The sequence below is a fragment of the Periplaneta americana genome, chromosome 5 (assembly GCF_040183065.1).
Source record: "Periplaneta americana isolate PAMFEO1 chromosome 5, P.americana_PAMFEO1_priV1, whole genome shotgun sequence".
NCBI lineage: Eukaryota > Metazoa > Arthropoda > Insecta > Blattodea > Blattidae > Periplaneta > Periplaneta americana.
This window is the reverse complement of record NC_091121.1, coordinates 39,054,546-39,075,965: the sequence shown is the minus strand read 5'-3', so window position 1 is coordinate 39,075,965 and position 21,420 is coordinate 39,054,546.

Here is a 21,420-nt window from a genome sequence, read left to right as displayed (position 1 = left end):
TAATGAGAATGACTACAATAATGAAGATGATTATGGTGAGGATAATTACGATAATGAAGATAATAATTAATAACAACAATAATGAGAATAATCTTGGGAAGAATAATTATGATGTAAATGAGCATTTAAAAAAATTCATGGTTCTAGACGCTATAGTTTTTAATATATTACTTATTGAATGTTGATATTACATTATGTACTTTTCGAGAAAAATGCAATTAAAGCTTTCTTAGCAACTATAAGAAAGATTTAGGTATTTAAGAAGCACTGTGTAAAACTGCGTCCTAGTTTAGTTTGTAAAGAAAGCCTACAGGTAGCGCAATATGTCAGAACATAGAAATGCAGTTTTTACACTAAACTCGTTATTTCGTTCTCCTGTAAAATTTTCTTCCACGACTTTAGGTGCCTTTTCGCGCAACGGGTCACATATTAAGAATGGTTGTAACGAAGATGACTACAATAACGAAGATGATTATGATGAGGATAATTATGACGATGGCGATAATGCTAAATAAGATTAGAGCGAGAAAGACTACAACAATAAAGGGGACAAAATATATTAAAGACGATTGTAATGTAGATTATTATGGTGAGTATAAATACAACTAAGACGAATGATTATAATGAATGATTATAATGAATGACAAAACTATGAGGATAACTATGACGAGATTGATTGTAGTGAGTGAGTACAATAACAACGATGAATATAATTATAACGAGAGTGATTATATTAATGACAATTATGAGTGTGTACAGAAATAAGGATGGTTATGAAGATTAATTATGTAGAGTACTTATGATAACATTGTAGATAATTACAAGACAACGATTACTATAATAAGGATGATTATTATGAGTATAATTTATGACAAGAATGATAACATTAAGTATGATTATAATGAGAATAAATACAGCAATGAGGAGATTATGGTATAGATATTTGACGGTGATAATTAGAAGTGACCAAAAATGTGATAATGATAGTGATGACAAGATTGATAATAATAATAATCGTAATGAAGATGGTAAAGATAATGATATAGGCATTTAGGTAAAAGTGATGATGGAAATAATTATGTATAATGATGATAATTGTAAAGATGATAACCACCGGGGTAGCTTAAGTTTTAAGGTGCTGGACATCAGTGGAAACTCAGTCATGTTAATGCAGAAAGGTGTTGTATACTTGCAGAAAGATTTTTCAACAAAGCTTGTGGGACAAAGTGAGCAAGCAGATATAATAAATATGGGTCACTGAATTTCCTGTTGGTCAGGAGTCGTCATCTCAGTGCACTATGGTGCAGGCACAGTTTGCTCGCTAGCTCAGTTCTATCCCTTAGACATCAACTGTGTATCAGGAGTTTGGGGGAAGGATTCAGTTGATGGCAGAAGCGTTCGTTCACTTGTTCAACCCTTTTAATCAGTCTCTAGTAATTATAATAAAAATAAACACTGAAGAAGCATGCACTTAATTTATTTAAGAGGAACTGTGTAATAAGTAAATCATTTTTCATTTTAAGACAGGAAACAAATTGCATTTTTCCGTTATGTTTTGAAAGTAAATAGTTTTTTTTCACATTAAAGTAATTGAGAACTTACAGACCTATAATGCATTTTCACTGTTACAAAATATTAAACAAATCGAATCCATTACTAATATTTAAATCATGTCATCCTAGTCCTTTGTTCAAATGTCGTCAATAAAATAAAATTAATTATCCATTTTTTACCTACACTATATAACACAAAACCAATTATTTGTTATTATGTATAACATATGAAACATATTATCGTTTCTGTTACAAGACTGAAGTAAGCCTAAATTATTTTATTACAAAGTAAATAACAAATGGTAAAAACTATTTTCGATGATCATTAGCATTGGTTTTCCTGCATTTTTAATTCGTTTTTCCCTCATTAACTGTTCAATGTTAGGTGTCAATGCTCGTGTAGAACACATTTGAAGAAGACATTGTAAATTATAGTCAGAAAGATGGCTTCTGTGATGGGATGCGTTGGCTTGGCTCGACACACTGCACACTACTATCTCCTCAGCCAGCGTCTCGGCTCCCCGAACTACTGGGTGTTCATTTCAAAGTGTGTCATGACGTCACTGTTGATGAGTCAGCGATTTGAAGCGAGTTTCAGCTTTTGTGTCGGAGAAGTTGCCTATTAATCAAGGCGTTCAATCTGAACTTGAGAACGTGTATGGTATAACAGATGGCGGTCTGTACGGTCTGTACGGTCTGTGTGCTACCATAACCTTTTTCGAACTGTGTTTTGCGCGGCCAAGTCGTACGCAGGGTATTTGTTATCATCGGTTGCGTACGGCAACATTCCACAACACAAATCAAATGCTCCGTATCCATGTTGACCGTCGAAATTAATGTCAACAAATACGTAAGTAATCGACTTAATCCTCTCCACATATCCCGACAGTAAGAAAAAAACTCACCTCATGTACATGTTTCGAAACAGTTCACATTCCTGCCACTACCGGCGTTACCGTACGTATCGGTAAGTATGAACTCTTCTGAATGAACACCGTACTTGCTAGGCAACTTCTTTGGCACATAAGTGATACACCTCTGCGGAAGTGTAGGAAGATTGAATTCTCTAGGCTCATCGACTAGCCATATGACGGCATACAGCGAGCCATGACACACTTTGAACTGAACACCCAGTAGTATGCAGGCCAGTTGACGATGGCTGCTCTTGGTGCATTGACACTCGTGAAGTAAGAATTCATAAAAATTCACGAGAACCAACAAATAAAAATAATGACAATAAAGATGATACGAAACAAGATATTAAACGGCATAAAATTGTGCATGTTGTGCCGGCTTCTTCTGTCACGTTACTATTTCAGTTAGTGATGATAAAACATTTCTTGAGAAGAAAATGTCGCTTAGAAATGGAAGAGTAACATGCAACTGCAACTGTGATGCGATATGCCTGCTTTGTGTTCAAAATCTGAGTTCTAAACAATTTAAGTGCAAGTTCACATTGCATGGTACAAAAGAGAGGCAATGAGTTTTGATATAGATCGGTGCAAGTGTGGAACGCAAACTCTAGATACCATAATTTCCTGAAAAGCAACACGGAGTTGTGCAGTGCACTGTAATTTATGCATTTTTATTATAATTTTTGTTATCCTAATTTGCATCGTTATGCTCTAGATTACACGAATGGAGGAAATCAACATCACAATGGCAATTAACTTGTCACTCACCCTGCGAAAAGTCTGCTGTTACATTGTCCTCAGTTTTGTGCAATGTAGAAATTTTATGGTATTCAGTACTTACTTACTTACCTACTTACGTACTGGCTTTTAAGGAACACGGAGGTTCATTGCCGCCCTCACATAAGCCCGCCATTGATCCCTATCCTGAGCAAGATTAATCCAGTCTCTACCATCATATCCCACCTCCCTCAAATCCATTTTAATATTATCTTTCCATCTACGTCTCGGCCTCCCCAAAGGTCTTTTTCCCTCCGGCCTCCCAACTAACACTCTATATTCATTTCTGGATTCGCCCATACGTGCTACATGACCTGCCCATCTCAAACGTCTGGATTTAATGTTCCTAATTATGTCAGGTGAAGAATACAATGCGTGCAGTTCTGTGTTGTGTAACTTTCTCCATTCTCCTGTAACTTCATCCCTCTTAGCCCTAAATATTTTCCTAAGAATCTTATTCTCAAACACCCTCAACCTATGTTCCTCTCTCAAAGTGAGAGTCAAAGTTTCACAACCATACAGAACAATCGGTAATATAACTGTTTTATAAATTCTAACTTTCAGATTTTTTGACAGAAGACTAGATGACAAAAGCTTCTCAACCGAATAATAACACGCATTTCCCATATTTATTCTGCGTTTAATTTCCTCCCGAGTGTCATTTATATTTGTTACTGTTGCTCCAAGATATTTGAATTTTTCCACCTCTTCAAAGGATAAATCTCCAATTTTTATAGTTCCATTTCGTACAATATTCTCGTCACGAGTCATAATCATATACTTTGTCTTTTCGGGATTTACTTCCAAACCTACCTCTTTACTTGCTTCCAGTAAAATTCCCGTGTTTTCCCTAATCGTTTGTGGATTTTCTCCTAACATGTTCACAGCATTCACATAGACAAGAAGCTGATGTAACCCGTTCAATTCCAAACCCTGCCTGTTATCCTGAACTTTCCTAATGGCATATTCTACAGCGAATTTAAAAAGTAGAGGTGACAATGCATCTCCCTGCTTTAGCCCGCAGTGAATTGGAAAAGCATCAGATAGAAACTGGCCTATACGGACTCTGGTATTCAGTGTGATGAGAAAATACTTTTAACGTAAATACGCAATGCGGAAAATGACTTTTGCAAACTATAGAAGGATGACTGAGTACACCGAAACAAAAAATTTCAATAATTGTCACGTAAAGGGATAGCCTGAGATGAAGTAGAACACACACAAGTCTATGAAGACAGGAAAAGTTGCTTAATTTCTGTAGGAAAAAAGACAATCCCAAGTTCATTTTGGATGTAATAGAACCGACATTCATTTCTTTGGTAACGTATATACAATAGGTAATGCTGAAGAACATGTTTTTTTTAACTTTATAAATTAATAAAATTACCAGTTTTCTTTGGCACCCTATATTTGAGGAGATTTACTAATGCAGATTACGTTAGCACATGCGGAAAACATAGCATTGAACACCCAAGCTTGCGACAGACAATCCACATGTTTGTGAAATAAACAACTAGACCTCCAGTACGAGCTGGTACGTGTAGCTAGCACATGTTGAACATCTGCAGATAACTGCAAGTAGCTACTGTACTGGCTGATGCAAAGCAGGAATTACAACTGGAATTGTCAAGTGTAATTCCTATCGGCAGACTGCGTGTTCTGATAAGGGAATTACACTCTTATTCTGCAACCAGATAGGCGAGCGCACATAAATTGGTATCGTCCAGATCTACTTTCCGACTTCGCTGTTGCTAACATTTCTTCGTGGAAGAAAACAAGTCCGTTACCTGAAGACTTCATACCAAAAGATGTGAACTTCGATTTCCGATACTTTCCATGGTACTGTGGATGGTTTCCTTCGGGTGTTTAACATTTTTGTTTTTAGTGTCAATTTTTCTCTTTTCCGTGAGTGTCATGTCATCAACTAACCGCCTCCGAATAAACTTAATATCGTTATGACATTAGGCGCTCAGCGCAAAAATGGACAAGCCCACAGAATTTGAATAGGCCTATTTAGTTTATTGCTTTAAAGAGCTCCTCATATTGTTGTCTTCAAAGTGTAAAACGGTCTGATAATCTTTCCCAGTTTTTCCATGAGATTTCAGCACAAGTTTCGTTTGTGAATCGCATTTCGCGCACTGTTACGAAGAGGTAATATATATCTATATATATAATTTGAACTGGTAATGGAAATTACGGGAAAACGGCTGAACGGATTTTAATAAATGGCCCCTCATTTTGAAGCTTGGAACCCAAAGGTTTTCGGAAAAATAGTAGTTTTCAGTGAAATGTCAATTTTCCTACATAATTTTCCTATTTTCCAAAATCCATCTGTTGTCAGATTTGAGAACTAGCTAATTGCATTCAGGAGAAGCGAAGCGAGCATCAAGTCGGCCGTGTTGCATTTCAGAATAAAACAAAACACACACTACAGTAAACAATATTACACGAACGCCATGATCTGCAAGAATGCTGACATATTTAGAGCTCAAATTAAATTTGTTATTAAAAACTTAACTTAATAAAAATAATTTACAGTTTCGATTCTGTGGTGTGTAATTTTCTGGGTACAGCTGTGTATTGGATATTAAAAACTACAAAACTTGAGGTGGGGTGATGACATTATTACTATTAGAAACGAAATATTATTATACAGCAGTTAATGCCGTGATGTGACTATTTTTAATTAATTATACACATTAATGCTATATTGATGCTATGAAATTGAAACGTTTTGGGGTTATATAAGTAGATGGAGAGAATAACTTAAATTAGATTTTGATTTCTATATTTTACTGAGTGGCGGCTATGTAGTATACATATACATATATATATATATATATATATGTTACTGAAAGCTATAAAACTTACGTAAGATAATAATATTATTAAAAATCAAATATTTTTATAGTTATTAATCAAGTGGGGTTGGGCCTTTTTCATATATTTAATGGCGGTGTGGTGTAGATATTTATATGTGTGGTTCTCTTCAGTATTGGCTCGAGAGAATCTTTCATTATTATGGAAGCAAATAACTTTCAGAATGTCTGGTATTCTTCATTGAAAATAAATCTGAAAAATGTTTATTTGAACGTCTAATGAGCTTACTTTGCAGCATTTGTTGCACAAGCCACTAGTGTATATATATATATATATATATATATATATATATATATATATATATATATATATATATAATTGGGTTGAGTTCGAGCTGTAAAGACAAAACTCTGTCTCATCGCACCTATATTCGACACAGAATCGCAAGTTCATGAAGTCGAGAAATTCTTTATTTTCGACACGAGCTACCCAGAGAGAATTCGGCCACTTCATTGGTAAATTGTTTACGGAGCTGATTCAACTGTTTCGCTATCGCCTTCTTAACATAGTTTTGCTACAATAGCCGATTACAAACTTAACAGTCCATTATGCAAATCTAGTCTTTCAGGTGAAGCTCCCTGTAAAGCAGATTTGAATAATTTCAAGGGAAAAATTGTTCCGGGACCGGGTATCGATCCCTGGACCTCTGGTTGAACGTACCAGCGCTCTACCACTGAGCTACCCGGGAACTCTACCCGACACCGTCTCAACTTTTCCCTTTATATCCACACAACTCGCGTGGGCTGACGAAACGCCAGAGACCCACAACGAGTGCACACAATCTCTGTGTGACTTGGAATTGTGGTTTTCTGTTAACGTACACAGTAACGTATCCATTTCGCGCAAACACTTGGGGAGAAATTGCTATACACAGCCACTTTTCCGATGATTAAAAATTAACAGTCCATTATTTAGAAATTTTCTTAAATTGTGCTCCGGCCAAATCTTAAATCTTCATATAGACGTAGTCTCGTGATCTCTCGAACTTCTCGGCCCTGGCTCCATTTCGCGCAAACACTTGGGGAGAAATCGCTATACACAGCCACTTTTCCGATGATTAAAAATTGTGTTTTCGCGAAAATCTCTAAATTTATTTTTTGTAGAATTACTAGGTCTATTTTATTCTCTAATGAATAGAGCCAGGATTTCCATGCAAATGCATGTTTTTATATAAGCTTGCTACATTTCTCAAACTTTGTAATTAACCGTTTCATGGCTTAATGATTAGAAATATGTAATACTTTTTCCGTGCATATTTGCATGTTTTGGTCTTTTTAGTGGTAAATTCATGCATAATGCATGTTTTTTAGGTTTTTTAAGTTTAATAATGCACATTTTGAAGTTTATGTTGCATATTACGTCCATTTTTATAGTTTCGTTGCATATTTTATATTAAATCGCATGATACTACATTTTATAAATGTTGCCTCGAAGAGTTTGCTATTTCTGAGCTTACAATATTTGAGTATATGTACTGAAAAATATAAGTGAAATGCTAACGATTTGCAGGGTTTCTACCTGAGTTCTTTGAAACTTACCAGCTAATCCTCTCATTGTGTTGTCACACTGGAATTCCACACTCCTGTTCTATACAAGTCTTACCCTGAGGCTAAAATTATTATTAGAAGGATGCCTCTTCTGCTCCCTCCCATACTTTGTAGTTTGGCGACAATAGCACTAACATGCTTTCCCCAACATGCCATTAATTTGGACAGGTACTGTAGATAGGTAGAAGGTCTGTAGTAGGCTACATGTACAGGTGTTTTGTGAATTAGCTACTGCATTTGTGTTCTGTGGTGATCTGTGAAGTGTTGTAATGCCCCCGAATAAATGTTCGAGAAGAAATCTTGTGGCGCAGCGGATCAAGGGAAAACTTTTCAATATTAAACTTACCTCTGATTGACTGGACGATGTGAATTTTGGTGTTCCAAATAAGTACTTTAGTACGATTCTTGACATCTCTCAGTGCAGTCCCTACCAGGAGATCCGATTAAGAGACTATTTTACCTCCGGAAAATTTTACACTGAGTAACTCCATGAATCATTATCATCAAGGGAAAAGAATATCTTGGAAATTTGGAAAGACTGTTAGTAGTACATTGTTCATTCGAAAATAAAATGTAAGTTTCAATTTTGATAGTGCATATTTTCAGTTTTTTTTTCCTTCATTGTGCTTATTTGGCCATTTGGTAGTCCATGGATGCATCCATATTTTACGATTTGATAGTGCACGAAAATCCTGTCTCTACTAATGGATTTTTGGAATCTGCAGAACGTCCTGTAAAATAATAGTACATGCAAGTACACTTAGGTGAAATGCGAACTTTGCACGTATTTTAAATGTTTGTTCCTCTACATACATTACATTCGTCCAGAGAAAGGATAAATTGACCTCTTAGCATTCTACAAGCCTGTATGGCCGTTGCTGCCAAGGAAGGGAGCAAGCTGGAATTGCTGTAATAAATACAAGGTTTACCATAAAAGAATTTACCACAGCCAGTTACGGGAATCCTATATAAACACTTGTCTTCATACTCTACGTGGAACTACAGGAAACATCCCAAAACAAGGAACTGAATCAGAAAGCAAATAAGGAAGCTGTAAATACTCACGTCAATGTGGAATGCAGATCAAACTCTTATGAAATAAAACGATTTCGTTCACCTTTTTGTTAGCATAAAACATTTCTGAGAACAGCAATTAGTAACGAATGTAATTGCTGCTTTAAATACCTCATTTATGAGATTTAGAATACTTTGTGCCAAAGAATACTTTGTGCTGCACTTGAGATTAATTCCTGTTTTTGTTTTAAGAATATACTGAGATGCATTGTAATCAACTGGTCAATAGAGCGTTTTTATGCTCCTCCTTTTAAGTTTACCTTAAACTCGTACAATCGGCACAACCATTAGCGCCATGATCGTAATACAGATTGGTGAAGGATGAACATCAATAAAGAGGGATTCAAATTCGTCAGACCCTATGAATGTACAGGAAGGTCCGAAATGCAAGCAAAGCAAGTGCACAATTGAGTTGGAAATACTTTTGTCAATATTTGTATGTACGAATTTTACAAAAATTTTGTATATACAAGGTGTTTCCGGGCTGGTATTACTAACTTCCAGGAATGATGGGGAAGGGTACTTGTATCAATTTGAGATAAGAAACCCTGGTTCGTAAATGACTCAGTCGAAACTTATAAGCAATAATAGCTGTGTGGAAATGAAATAATTTTATTCCTCTGTATACCTTATTTATGTATATTTCTGTGAAATACGACCTAGATCAATCTTGCGATGGTGACTAATATTTGCTGGCGAGAGCTATTTTCTGCCCGCAGCGCGCGCGCGGAGCTCTTTTACCTGTAAACATTGCTGAAGGATGTACAGATCTTACAACACAGCGCATCATGACGGAACAGAAGCGCTCATACAATAAAGTTTCAAGGAAGAGTGGAAGATACAATATTTATGCTTCGAACATGGTGATGAAGTCCAGTGTTTGTGTAAAAAAAATATCATTTGCAAAAAAGCAACATAAAACGGCATTATGAGACGCAACATTAAAAAAAAATATAGGCATTATTCAGGAGAAGAGAGAAATAAATTGATTTCGGAATTGACATCGAAGATAAATTATTTTACATTTGGGTCAGTAGATTGTATCTAGATTCCTCTTATTTCTTTACTTTAAATGTATTGTTGATGTTTTATTTGTTGCTTGTTTCTGGATATTTACTTTTATTAGTCTACGTGTTTCTTTAATTTAGAAATAATATTTTATCTTTGATTGCACTTTAACTTATACTATTACTAAGCTCAAAAAGCCAATTCACTTTTATTCCAATAACTATTTTCAAGATTTTGAGCAAGTATGAAATAAACATTTTGAAAACTTTGATGCAAGGAGCTTTTTTTTAGTAACGTCACTATAAAATATACTTAAAAATATAATTTCAAAACTATTAGACCTAATTGCACCAAATTTTGTACAGATATAATTATAGATCTCTTTATATAGTTTAAATTTCACAAATTGTTGGCTGAAAAGTGTGGAAGTTTTAAAGGTCATACATATCCCCTTAAATGATTGACCCCAAAAATTACGATGGCTCTCAATATCTTAATTTAATCAATTTGTTTTTTTGTGTTACGTGCATCTCACAAATCACTCTAAGAAAACTCATTACGTATCACGACTGGAGAGTAAGGACTACATTTTCACAATGATACAATCAATATACTCTATTTCAATCAATATTGTCGTTAATATTTTTTCAACAGATACTCAAAAGTACTTAGAGATCACACACGTCGAGCAGGTAGACCCTATTAGTTTCTCCTAACCAATGAAGTGAAGTATTTACATAATAAATAATTGCTTTTAACAAGAAAATGGTTTACATACAATTAACTTTTCCTATTTCTCTTTTTGTTCCTAAAAAGCCCTTCCCATTGCGATTTGTTTATATATGTACATGTACATTAAATAACTGAATAATTAGCCCTATTACATAGCCAGAAATTTAGTAACGCAAGTTATTGTAATAATTGCTGCCTTTATTCGCTGCATGTGCATGTACATCCCTGTTGTCTACGTTACAGTGGATGCGCTATGCGCCCGTGATCAAGGTCGAGCTCTTCTACCATGATTGGGAGCTAATATCGTCTCATCCCTGCCCTAGATATATACAGTGGAAGCTCTTAACTTCGACAAACATTAAGTTCGATATCCTATAGTTCGACTGCTTACGTCGGAAAATTAGACACGCCCCTATACGGACACTAATTAATGGGTTTGCCATTTGAATGGGAATTGGTTCTGTGGAAAGGAAAATAGAATATTTTACTGGTTAGGACATTCATATTTAATCACTGATTTTAAATTAATGAACTCTTCTTTTTCTATTTGAGAATTGTGCCGTTTGTGAGACGGAACTGTCGAAACCCACTGTGGTACTAGAAGCGCATACACAAGTCACGGGGCGGGCAGGAAATGCAAGTACAGTACTGTATTCATTGATGGAAAACCAATAATAATTTGTATTCATTTCACCTGCCACACCCACTACCCTTATTGGACTGAACTTTCAATTCTGTTTTGTCGAACTTAAGAGAGTCTACTGTATTTCTTTGGAGAATTTTTCAATGCCGCACTAATTTCATCGAGGTTCTTGTCAGATTTCTTCATTTTGGCTTAGGAATTCTAGCGTTTACCTATACCGTTTCCTTTAATGTCCTGTTTTGGAAAATTTGCAGTGCAAATATTCCTGATATCTTCCTTAGTGACGGCCTGGTTGGCGAGTTGGATAGCGCTGGCCCAAGGTTCCGGATTCGATCCGGGCCAGGTCGATGGCATTTAAGTGTGCTTAAATGCGACAGGCTCATGTCAGTAGATTTACTGGCATGTAAAAGAACTCCTGCGGAACAAAATTCCGGTACATCCGGCGACGCTGATATAACCTCTGCAGTTGCGAGCGTCGTTAAATTAATTAATTAATTTATTTATTTATTTATTTATTTATTTATTTATTTATTCATTTATTCATTTATTCATTTATTCATTTATTTATTCATTCATTTATTCATTTATTCATTTATTCATTTATTCTATTTATTTATTTATTTATTTATTTATTTATTTATTTACTTATTTATTTACTTATTTATTTATTTATTTATTTATTTATTTATTTATTTAATACTTTACACTTGAGCTACATTAGGCATAATATTTTCCTTAGTTTTATTATGACAATGAAAGACTTGTAAGTCCGTTGTTGTCCATCCTCTCGACGTGTTGTAGCTTTTATTATTGATATTATTTTATTTCCTTACAAATATCCTCATTCCTTTTTCTATCTGAACGAGTGAATCCTAGAAGTCTTATGGTTGATTCACTTTATACAAGGACATCATTTTATTTTTACTTCAATTTTTATTGTACCTGAGTTTTTGAATGTACTTCACTCCCACCCCTTCTACTAAGGAAGTTCCAACTCCACACAGAACCAAGACCGCAGATAGTAAGCAGTACTGAGTTACTGAGTATAGTACGTTCCAGAAATGTTCGCGTTTTCCAGTGACGAAAGAGCTTTCAATATTGAATCATATTTTCGCACAGGTACTGTCCGTTTGCCTACGTCGCATCCCGATTTCCCCCACCTGCTTCTGCTCGCTCCTCTGTAATAGCTGGGCTGTCTTAGCTCTTTTCTGAAAACATTAATTTCTCTTAGGAATTGGAAGTTTACGTAATATTATACAGCTGTTTAATTTAACTTAAATAAAAGGGCCTCGTTAAGTAATTAACTGTCACGTGATTTCCTCCCTTTCTACAATCCTGCGGCATAACCACTTGGACGGACAGTAGATAGCATGTCTGAGTAATTTTATATTTTCGGGTCGGGCAGAAGTGAAGATTGAATTTACAGTACGTAGAGTAGGTACAGAATTATTTCAACATGAGTTACTAGTACGAAGGACGAAACTGGCAATTGGAATTAGATGCAATAGTCTATAGTGCGATAATATGCACAAAAAAACTGAAGCCTGTATCGAAATGAACGGCCACCATTTTCAAAATTGTGTTTAAATATTCATATTATGATTATTTTTCAATTTAACTTCTTTCTCTATATTGTACGCTAATGTGCTGTGGACAGTATAATATACACTGCATAATGAATACGTTCGCATGGATAACTCACTTCGTGAGTAAAAACACTTATTCTTAATACAGTACTGTACTTTGATTAAAGAAAAACCTAATGAAAATTATCAAACTCAAAATCGCGATATTTCCTAGTTTACGTAAATGGATGAACTACTTTTCTTCCTTCCTATACCTAGTAGAGTGATTTGTGTTTTACGCCAGTATCATCGAACTCCAGTCTTGGAGGGGGGAGCAAGCGGTGTTTCCGGTTCTCTAAAGGTATAGACAGGTTAATATTAAAAATGTTATTAAAAATAAAATGATGTCCCTGTACATAACAATGACTTCCCGTTACCCGTCAATTTCATATCCGTAAGTTATAGTTTCTAAAGTTGTAAAAATGGACATACAGTTATACACACTTTTCGTTCCCCATACGTTAATTATGGTGATCTTTAGTCGGAAGACAGGTCTGAACCTCACAGGTGATACCAACAAGGCACCACTTATGAGGCAACGAGGCAGGAGATGATGAAGTAGGGTGGCCAGTTCCTTTCCTCTGTTAGTTAAATAACCCATCTAAAGCACTAGAAACTGACTTATAACTGACTGATATGGAACTAAATAAACGGAAAGTGTTAGCCTACGTGTAATATGAATCAGTTCTTAAAAAATGTATTAGTGTCGCTTTCAATTTTTTGTTATGCACATTTTCACTTAGAGTGAACAAGCAAACATTCTCATGTGGGCCGATAAACGAAGTTTTTTTTTCTTCCAACATGTTAACAATGTCAAAACTAGCGCTTATACAAATTTCGGCCACTCGAACGCAATTACCAGGACTGCAAAAAATAAGTTTTCCTTAGGCTGTTTACAGGAAAAAAACACAATTTCACTGAAAGATTTATTGAAACAGATACAGCAATTGTTGAGATATTTTTCAACATATTTCCCACCGGAATTGAGACATTTGTCATACAGTGGGATAAACTTTAATAGCCCTGTGTCCTGCCGCCTGGGATCGGAACCAGTGTTTGACAGCCGTCTGCACCTCTCTGTCGATCCCACGGTATGACAAATGTCTCAATTTCAGTAGAGAATATGTTGAAAAATAGCTCAAAAGTGCCAATATTTTTTTTTTCAACAGTAATCTCACTAGAGGTTTGATTTATCTAGAGAAAATCAAAACTCGAGTGGGATTTAATTGACTATTACACGATTAGAAGAAAGTAGGATATAAAGATTAGAAATAACAAAGTACTCCAATACAATAAAATATTAATTGACTTAGAAAAATACAGTTGCCTTCAAATGTATTATTGTACCATCTCAACATTACAAATATTACGCTAGATGGCAGTAGTGTGTTATTATTAGCTGTTTTCTTGTTATTAGTTTTGCCAACTGTGGAATCTTCGTTGAACTCTGTGAACGGTTACTAGTCAAGAAGGCTTTGTTGATGCAGTTTCATTTTTATTAAAACAGTCGCATTTCACTTCAATTATCCGATTACAGTAAATAAATCTTAATATTAAACAATCTCTGATACGTGACTATCCATAATATCGTATAGCAGAAGCTGTAACATAACCTAAATAATATAAACAAGTGTTAGAAAATGTTTAATTACGGATGATGAAATAAACAAGAAAAGTTTTAATTAAGGACGATGAAATAAAAAATAAACATTAATAATTTTAAAAGGAACAATTATTGAAAGTACAATTTTTAAATTGAAATGTTTTAGTGGTTGGTGGTTCAGTTTATGTTATATTGGACGTGTGCGTAAAAGAAGTGGTATTCGTTGATGTACATGGTTTATTCAGGATTTCCGAATGGTGCTCTTCATTTATTTGTAAATAGGGTTTCAGGGAAAATGCATAGCTATGACCAGTGATCTTTACTAATTCTTGTTCTTGAATGCCAATTAGAGTAATATTTGAAAGTGCTGTGCATCGACTGGAGTGGTTTGTAATTTTCTGTTTTTTGACGTCCAGACCAGTGCAGTTTGAAATGTTGGCAAACAAAGAAACAAATTCTAGGGTAGTGATAAAAATAAACAAATGCTAGGGACGCGATAAAATTGTGCAATAAGCAGCCATGATTGGTTGAAATACGTCCTTTCATACCGTTTTATTGGTCAAAAGTAGTGTGACGTAGTAAAAGTGTAATAGTCAATGAAATTGTGTTTTCTTTCTTTCAAGAAAACTTATTTTTTACGGCTCTCATAGTTGCGTTCGAGTGGCCAAAATTTGTACAGGCTCTTCTTTTGACATTATTAACATGATGGAAAAGAAATAACTTTTTTATCTGCCCCTATCAGAATGTTTGCTTGTAAGCACAAGTTGACTGTTTCTCTATCTGAAACTGGAACGGAGGGAAATCTCTCTCTCTCTCTGTATATGATATAACAGTTCTTGCTTCGTTTCTCTTGTAATGAGATTTAAATATGGCGATGATAATGATAATGGTAGTAAACGTAAGTCACAGACTGGTTGATATTGCTGCTACTGTGTAACAGATAGAACCGTATAAAAAGATGAAAGATAGGTAAACAACAATAATTTGTTCCTCGTGTAATGAGAAAGTTAAATGTGGTAATGATGATAATACCGGTAAGATTAACATTATGACGGACGTTATTGCCACAGTGATTCTGTCGTTATTTTCACAGTAAGCCGTAAATATTTTAAACTTAAATGAATTACGTTGAAAATTAATGGGATAAATGTTCTTCACTACACATTACAAATACTTTTAGTAAAATTAAATCTGGAAAAAATTGCATCTAGTCACATTAAAATGAACATAACCTGAGATTGTAGTGTTTCATAACTTCAATCCATATTTAAGACAACTTCCTGTGTAGGAAAACAAATCTGTGTAAAATCTTAAGGATAATTAGAGCAAGAACACTATTATAAATCACACCTAATGGTTTCGTGCACACTGCCGTTGCTATGAGATAAAAACTATTATGCGACCCTCTAACACTGAAAGATGCAAAGTAACTATTTAAGCAATGCTTGTATTCCTAGTGTTGTGGAAGAGAAGGCCTGAAGGGCTTAACTACACCAGAATAAATAAATAAATAAATGAATAAATGAATAAATAAATGAATAAATGAATAAATAAATAAATAAATAAATAAATAAATAAATAAATAAATAAGTAAGTAAGTAAGTAAATAAATAAGTAAGTAAATAAATAAGTAAGTAAATAAATAAGTAAATAAATGAGTAAGTAAATAAATAAGTAAGTAAATAAATAAATAAGTAAATAAATAAATAAGTAAATAAATAAATAAGTAAATAAATAGATAAGTAAATAAATAGATAAGTAGATAAGTAGATAAATAGATAAGTAGATAAATAGATAAGTAGATAAATAGATAAGTAGATAAATAGATAAGTAGATAAATAGATAAGTAAATAAATAAATAAATAAATAAGTAAATAAATAAATAAATAAGTAAATAAGTAAATAAGTAAATAAATAAGTAAATAAGTAAATAAGTAAATAAATAAATAAATAAGTAAATAAATAAATAAATAAGTAAATAAATAAATAAATAAATAAATAAATAATTAAATAAATAAATCAATAAGTAAATAAGTGAGTAAGTAAATAAGTAAATAAATAAATAAGTAAATAAATAAATAAGTAAATAAATAAATAAGTAAATAAATAAATAAATAACTAAGTAAATAAATAAATAAATAACTAAGTAAATAAATAAATAAATAACTAAGTAAATAAATAAATAAATAACTAAGTAAATAAATAAATAAATAACTAAGTAAATAAATAAATAAATAACTAAGTAAATAAATAAATAACTAAGTAAATAAATAAATAAATAACTAAGTAAATAAATAAATAAATAACTAAGTAAATAAATAAATAAATAACTAAGTAAATAAATAAATAACTAAGTAAATAAATAAATAAATAAGTAAATAAATAAATAAGTATAAATAAATAAACAAGTATAAATAAATAAGTATAAATAAATAAATAAATAAGTATAAATAAATAAATAAGTAACTAAGTAAGTAAATAAGTAACTAAGTGACTAAGTAATAAATAAGTGAGTAAGTAAGTAAATAAATAAGCAAGTAAATAATCAAGTAAATAAGTAAGTTAGTAACTAAGTAAATAAGTAAGTAACTAAGTAAGTAAATAAGTAAATAAATGAGTGAGTGAGTGAGTGAGTGAGTAAACAAATAAATAAATATTTAAATAAAGAAATATTTAAATAAATAAATAAATGTTGCACACGATGTGTTCAGTCCCCATGTCATAGCAAATCCTCAATGGCAGTCGTGACTAAAATGTGAGGAATTTGGACAAAACAATTTTATTGATTTTTAGTTTCTTATTAAAATAACTCGTAATCCTTTACTTAACAGAAAATATTATAGATATATCGAATTTTTTCTTTTAGTATTTTATTCAAGGGAAATATTTAAAAGGCATAGCCTATGCATTGTTTTTAAAACCTGGTACACAATCCCTCGCCGATTTCTCAGTTTTTTATTTTTCAGAATTTCGCTGTTTACAAAATGTTCCTTGTAACACAGTTGAATCGTGAATTGCAGAAATTCCACTAGTCACATATTTTTTCCAAATTACATTTTTTATATGGTTGTAATATTCATACATAGGCTTTCCAAGTGCTGCAGAAATCTCACACGTCGAGTGCTCAGTGTACAGTAGTGGAAAAAAAACCGGACCGGCTCTCGTAGCTGATTTCAGAGCTTTGTTCACTCCAGAGCACGATAGACTGGTAACTAAGACTGTCGTGGTTCGAATCCTGCCTGGGAAGGAAACTTTTTTTTGTTCCTTATTCAAATTATTCCCAATACTTTTCGATTGCAGCGATATTTTACTACTTAATTAACTTATTATTACCAGAACATGAATTTTACCAGCACTCGAAAAGTATTGGGAATAAATTTGAATAAGGAACAAAAAAAGTTTCCTTCCCAGGCAGGATTCGAACCACGAAAGTCTTAGTTACCAGTCTATCGTGTTCTGGAGTGAACAAGGCTCTCAAATCGGCTACAAGGATCGGTTCGGTTTTTTTTTTGCCACTACTGTACATTTCACTGCGACAAGTTATAGTGTATTGCATGATCATAAGTCCAGAATATGTGGAATTTTTTAGCAACCAAACAATTTACCAGTTTACTTATCTTTGTGCTTTTTCCAATTTATTCGCTTAAATATACTTATAAAGTAGTTTAGAAGATACAAGAAATTGTCCCTCTCTATCGTCTTCACCTAGAAAGTGTTTTAAATTTATGAAATAATTGTTACCAGTTATGAATTGGAGAAACCTCACATGTCCTGGAAATTCCATTTGTTTTTTTTTTTTCAGAAAATATCAAAGAAAAACACTCAAGTTCATTTATGTCAAACACTAACATTTCATTATTATGTTTTAATAAAAATATATCACTTCAAAGTACCAAACGCTTTCGAGGATAATCAGTTTTTTGGGTTTCCTGAAAAATTAACTCAAATGGACACGTGAGGTTTCTGCAATAAAGCAAGAGTCAGTTTCTATCCAGAATAGTTAAAAAAATTTTGAGAATATCTTAACAAGTTTAAGGATTAAGATTTGCTCTGGACTTTCATTACTGTTAAGTTTTAGCAGGCCTATAATATTTTTAGGTGGACTGAATGACAAAAATTATGTATTTTTGTAATAATTCAAATTAGAATTTTTTAAATTTTAGACAGTAAAATATTCAGTTGGTCACAGGGTACAGGTAGATTTTGAAATAGTTTTTTTTTGCAATTATTTAGGTCAATCGCTTTTATACTTTCGGAGCGTGAACGAAATTCAATACTCAGCTATAGGCTGCCATAATTTTGTTAAATTTAAAGATCTCAAAAACTTTATCACAACTCAATGGAAGTCGCAGCCCGAAATATTATATTATTATTTTATATAATAATTAACGTCTGTTGGGAAGAATGTAGTTGGACTTGTGAATCCGAAGTAAAAATAATGGTTCTGAGTTTGTGTTCGTGAAATTATATTTTCAGGACATTATGATGCTTACAAGCAAACATTCTGATGGGGGGAGATAAAAAAAGTTAATTTTTTTCTTCCACCATGTTAATAATGTCAAAACAAGTGCTTGTACAAATTTTAGGTGCTCGAGTGCAATTACAAAGGCCGTAAAAATAAGTTTCCCTGGAGCCGTTTACAGAAAGAAAACGCAATTTCATTGAAACAATTTATTGGAATAGATACAACAACTGTTGAGCTATTTTCCAACATATTTCCTACTAGAATTGAGAAATTTGTCACACCGTGGGCTCGAGAGAGAGGTGCAGACGGTTGTCACACACTGGTTCCGATCCCAGGCGGCAGACTTCTACGACACAGGGATACAAAAGTTGGTCCCACAGTATGATAAATGTGGGGATTACATTGAAAAATAACTCAATTCCTGTATCTGTTCCAATAAATCTTTAAATGAAATTGTTTTTTTTTCTTTCTGTAAACGGCCCCAGGAAACTTATTTTACGACCCTCGTAATTACACTCGAATGGCCAAAATTTGTATAAGCATTTTTTGACATTGTTAATATGGTGGAAGAAAAAATTTCACTTTTTTACCTGCCCCCATGAGAATGTTTAAATGTTATGGTTTATTTAACGACGCTCGCAACTGCAGAGGTTATATCAGCGTCGCCGGATGTGCCAGAATTTTGTCCCGCAGGAGTTCTTTTACATGCCAGTAAATCTACTGACATGAGCCTGTCGCATTTAAGCAAACTTAAATGATATCGACCTGGCCCGGGATCGAACCCGCAACCTTGGGCATAGTTGGCTATACCAACTTGCCAACCAGGGCGACCCCCATGAGAATGTTAGCTTGTTAGAGAATATATGACTAACCTCTTAGAAGCTACACCACAGATGTAAGATAATCTTCAAGGAGTCGAACTTCGGTCACTTCTATTAAAAGCCATCAATTAATTGACCGGCACCTGGTACCGTTACGCAAATTGCACAAGTCGTCGTTACAAAATTCTTCTCTCACGTTTATTCCCTTGCAAACAGAATTTATTTAAGCCTGTCTTAATTTCTTATTTAAGTCTCCGGTAAATAATTATTTCACAGGTTAGAATATATTGAAATCGTGTTGTGTACTTGCAACACTTCTGAACATAAACGTGTACTGAAATACATCTGTCTGTAGGCTGTAACTGTTGTACAGAGAGCAAATGACATAAATGGAAGCAGGTGAATGCACTAGTTCATAACTTGTTTACCTGCTGATTTATAGAACATGCGCCAATTCTGAATAAGTGTATAATTACGTCTGCAAGGAATTGAGGTATAAAAGTTTAATTATTTATTACGAAGTAATAATTTTTAACATTCGAAGAACTAGAGCAGTTAGAAGAGGCTTGTAGGAGTTACGGGGGCTTTAACGAATGTTTTAACAACTAAATTAGTTCTGCAAGCATTAAAACTTGATTCTTGTTTATAATGTTTAATTAAAACGTCATGGTTCTGAAAATTTATATTCCTAAAAATTTTCAAAACAAATGTGAAAATACCTCAGTTTTCCTTATCCTCCTGTGACCTGAGACGTTTACTTACTTACTTACTTGCTTTTAAGGAACCCGGAGGTTCATCGCCGCACTCACATAAGCCCGCCATTCGTCCCTATCCTGAGCAAGATTAATCCATTCTCTATCATCATATCCCACCTCCCTCAAATTCATTTAACGTCTCGTCCTCCCTAAAGGTCTTTTTCCCCGGCCTCCCAACTAACACTCTATATGCATTTCTGGATTCGCCCATACGTGCTACATACCCTGACCATCTCAAACGTCTGCATTTAATGTTCCTAATTAGAATACAATGCGTGCAGTTCTGTGTTGTGTAACTTTCTCCATTCTCCTGTAACTTCATCCCTCTTAGCCCCAAATATTTTCCTAAGCACCTTATTCTCAAACACCCTTAATCTATGTTCCTCTCTCAAAGTGAGAGTCCAAGTTTCACAACCATAAAGAACAACCGGTAATATAACTGTTTTATAAATTCTAACTTTCAGATTTTTTGACAGCAGACTGGAGAAGCTTTTATCATACAGACTGCTGTCAAAAAATCTGAAAGTTAGAATTTATAAAACAGTTATATTACCAGTTGTTCCTTTTGGTTGTGAAACTTGGAGTCTCACTTTGAGAGAGAAACAGAGATTAAGGGTGTTTGAGAATAAGGTGCTTAGGAAAATATTTGGGGCTAAGAAAGATGAAGTTACAGGAGAATGGAGAAAGTTACACAACACAGAACTGCACGCATTGTATTCTTCACCTGACATAATTAGGAACATTAAATCCAGACGTTTGAGATGGTCAGGGTATGTAGCACGTATGGGCGAATCCAGAAATGCATATAGAGTGTTAGTTGGGAGGCCGGGGGGAGAGACCTTTGGGGGGGCCGAAACGTTGATGGGAATATAATATTAAAATGGATTTGAAGGAGGTGGGATATGGTGGTAGAAACTGGATTAATCTTGCTCAGGATAGGGACGAATGGCGGCAATGAACCTCCGGGTTCCTTAAAAGCCGTAAGTATGTAAGTATTTAACTCACACATGTAAGGTCAATTAA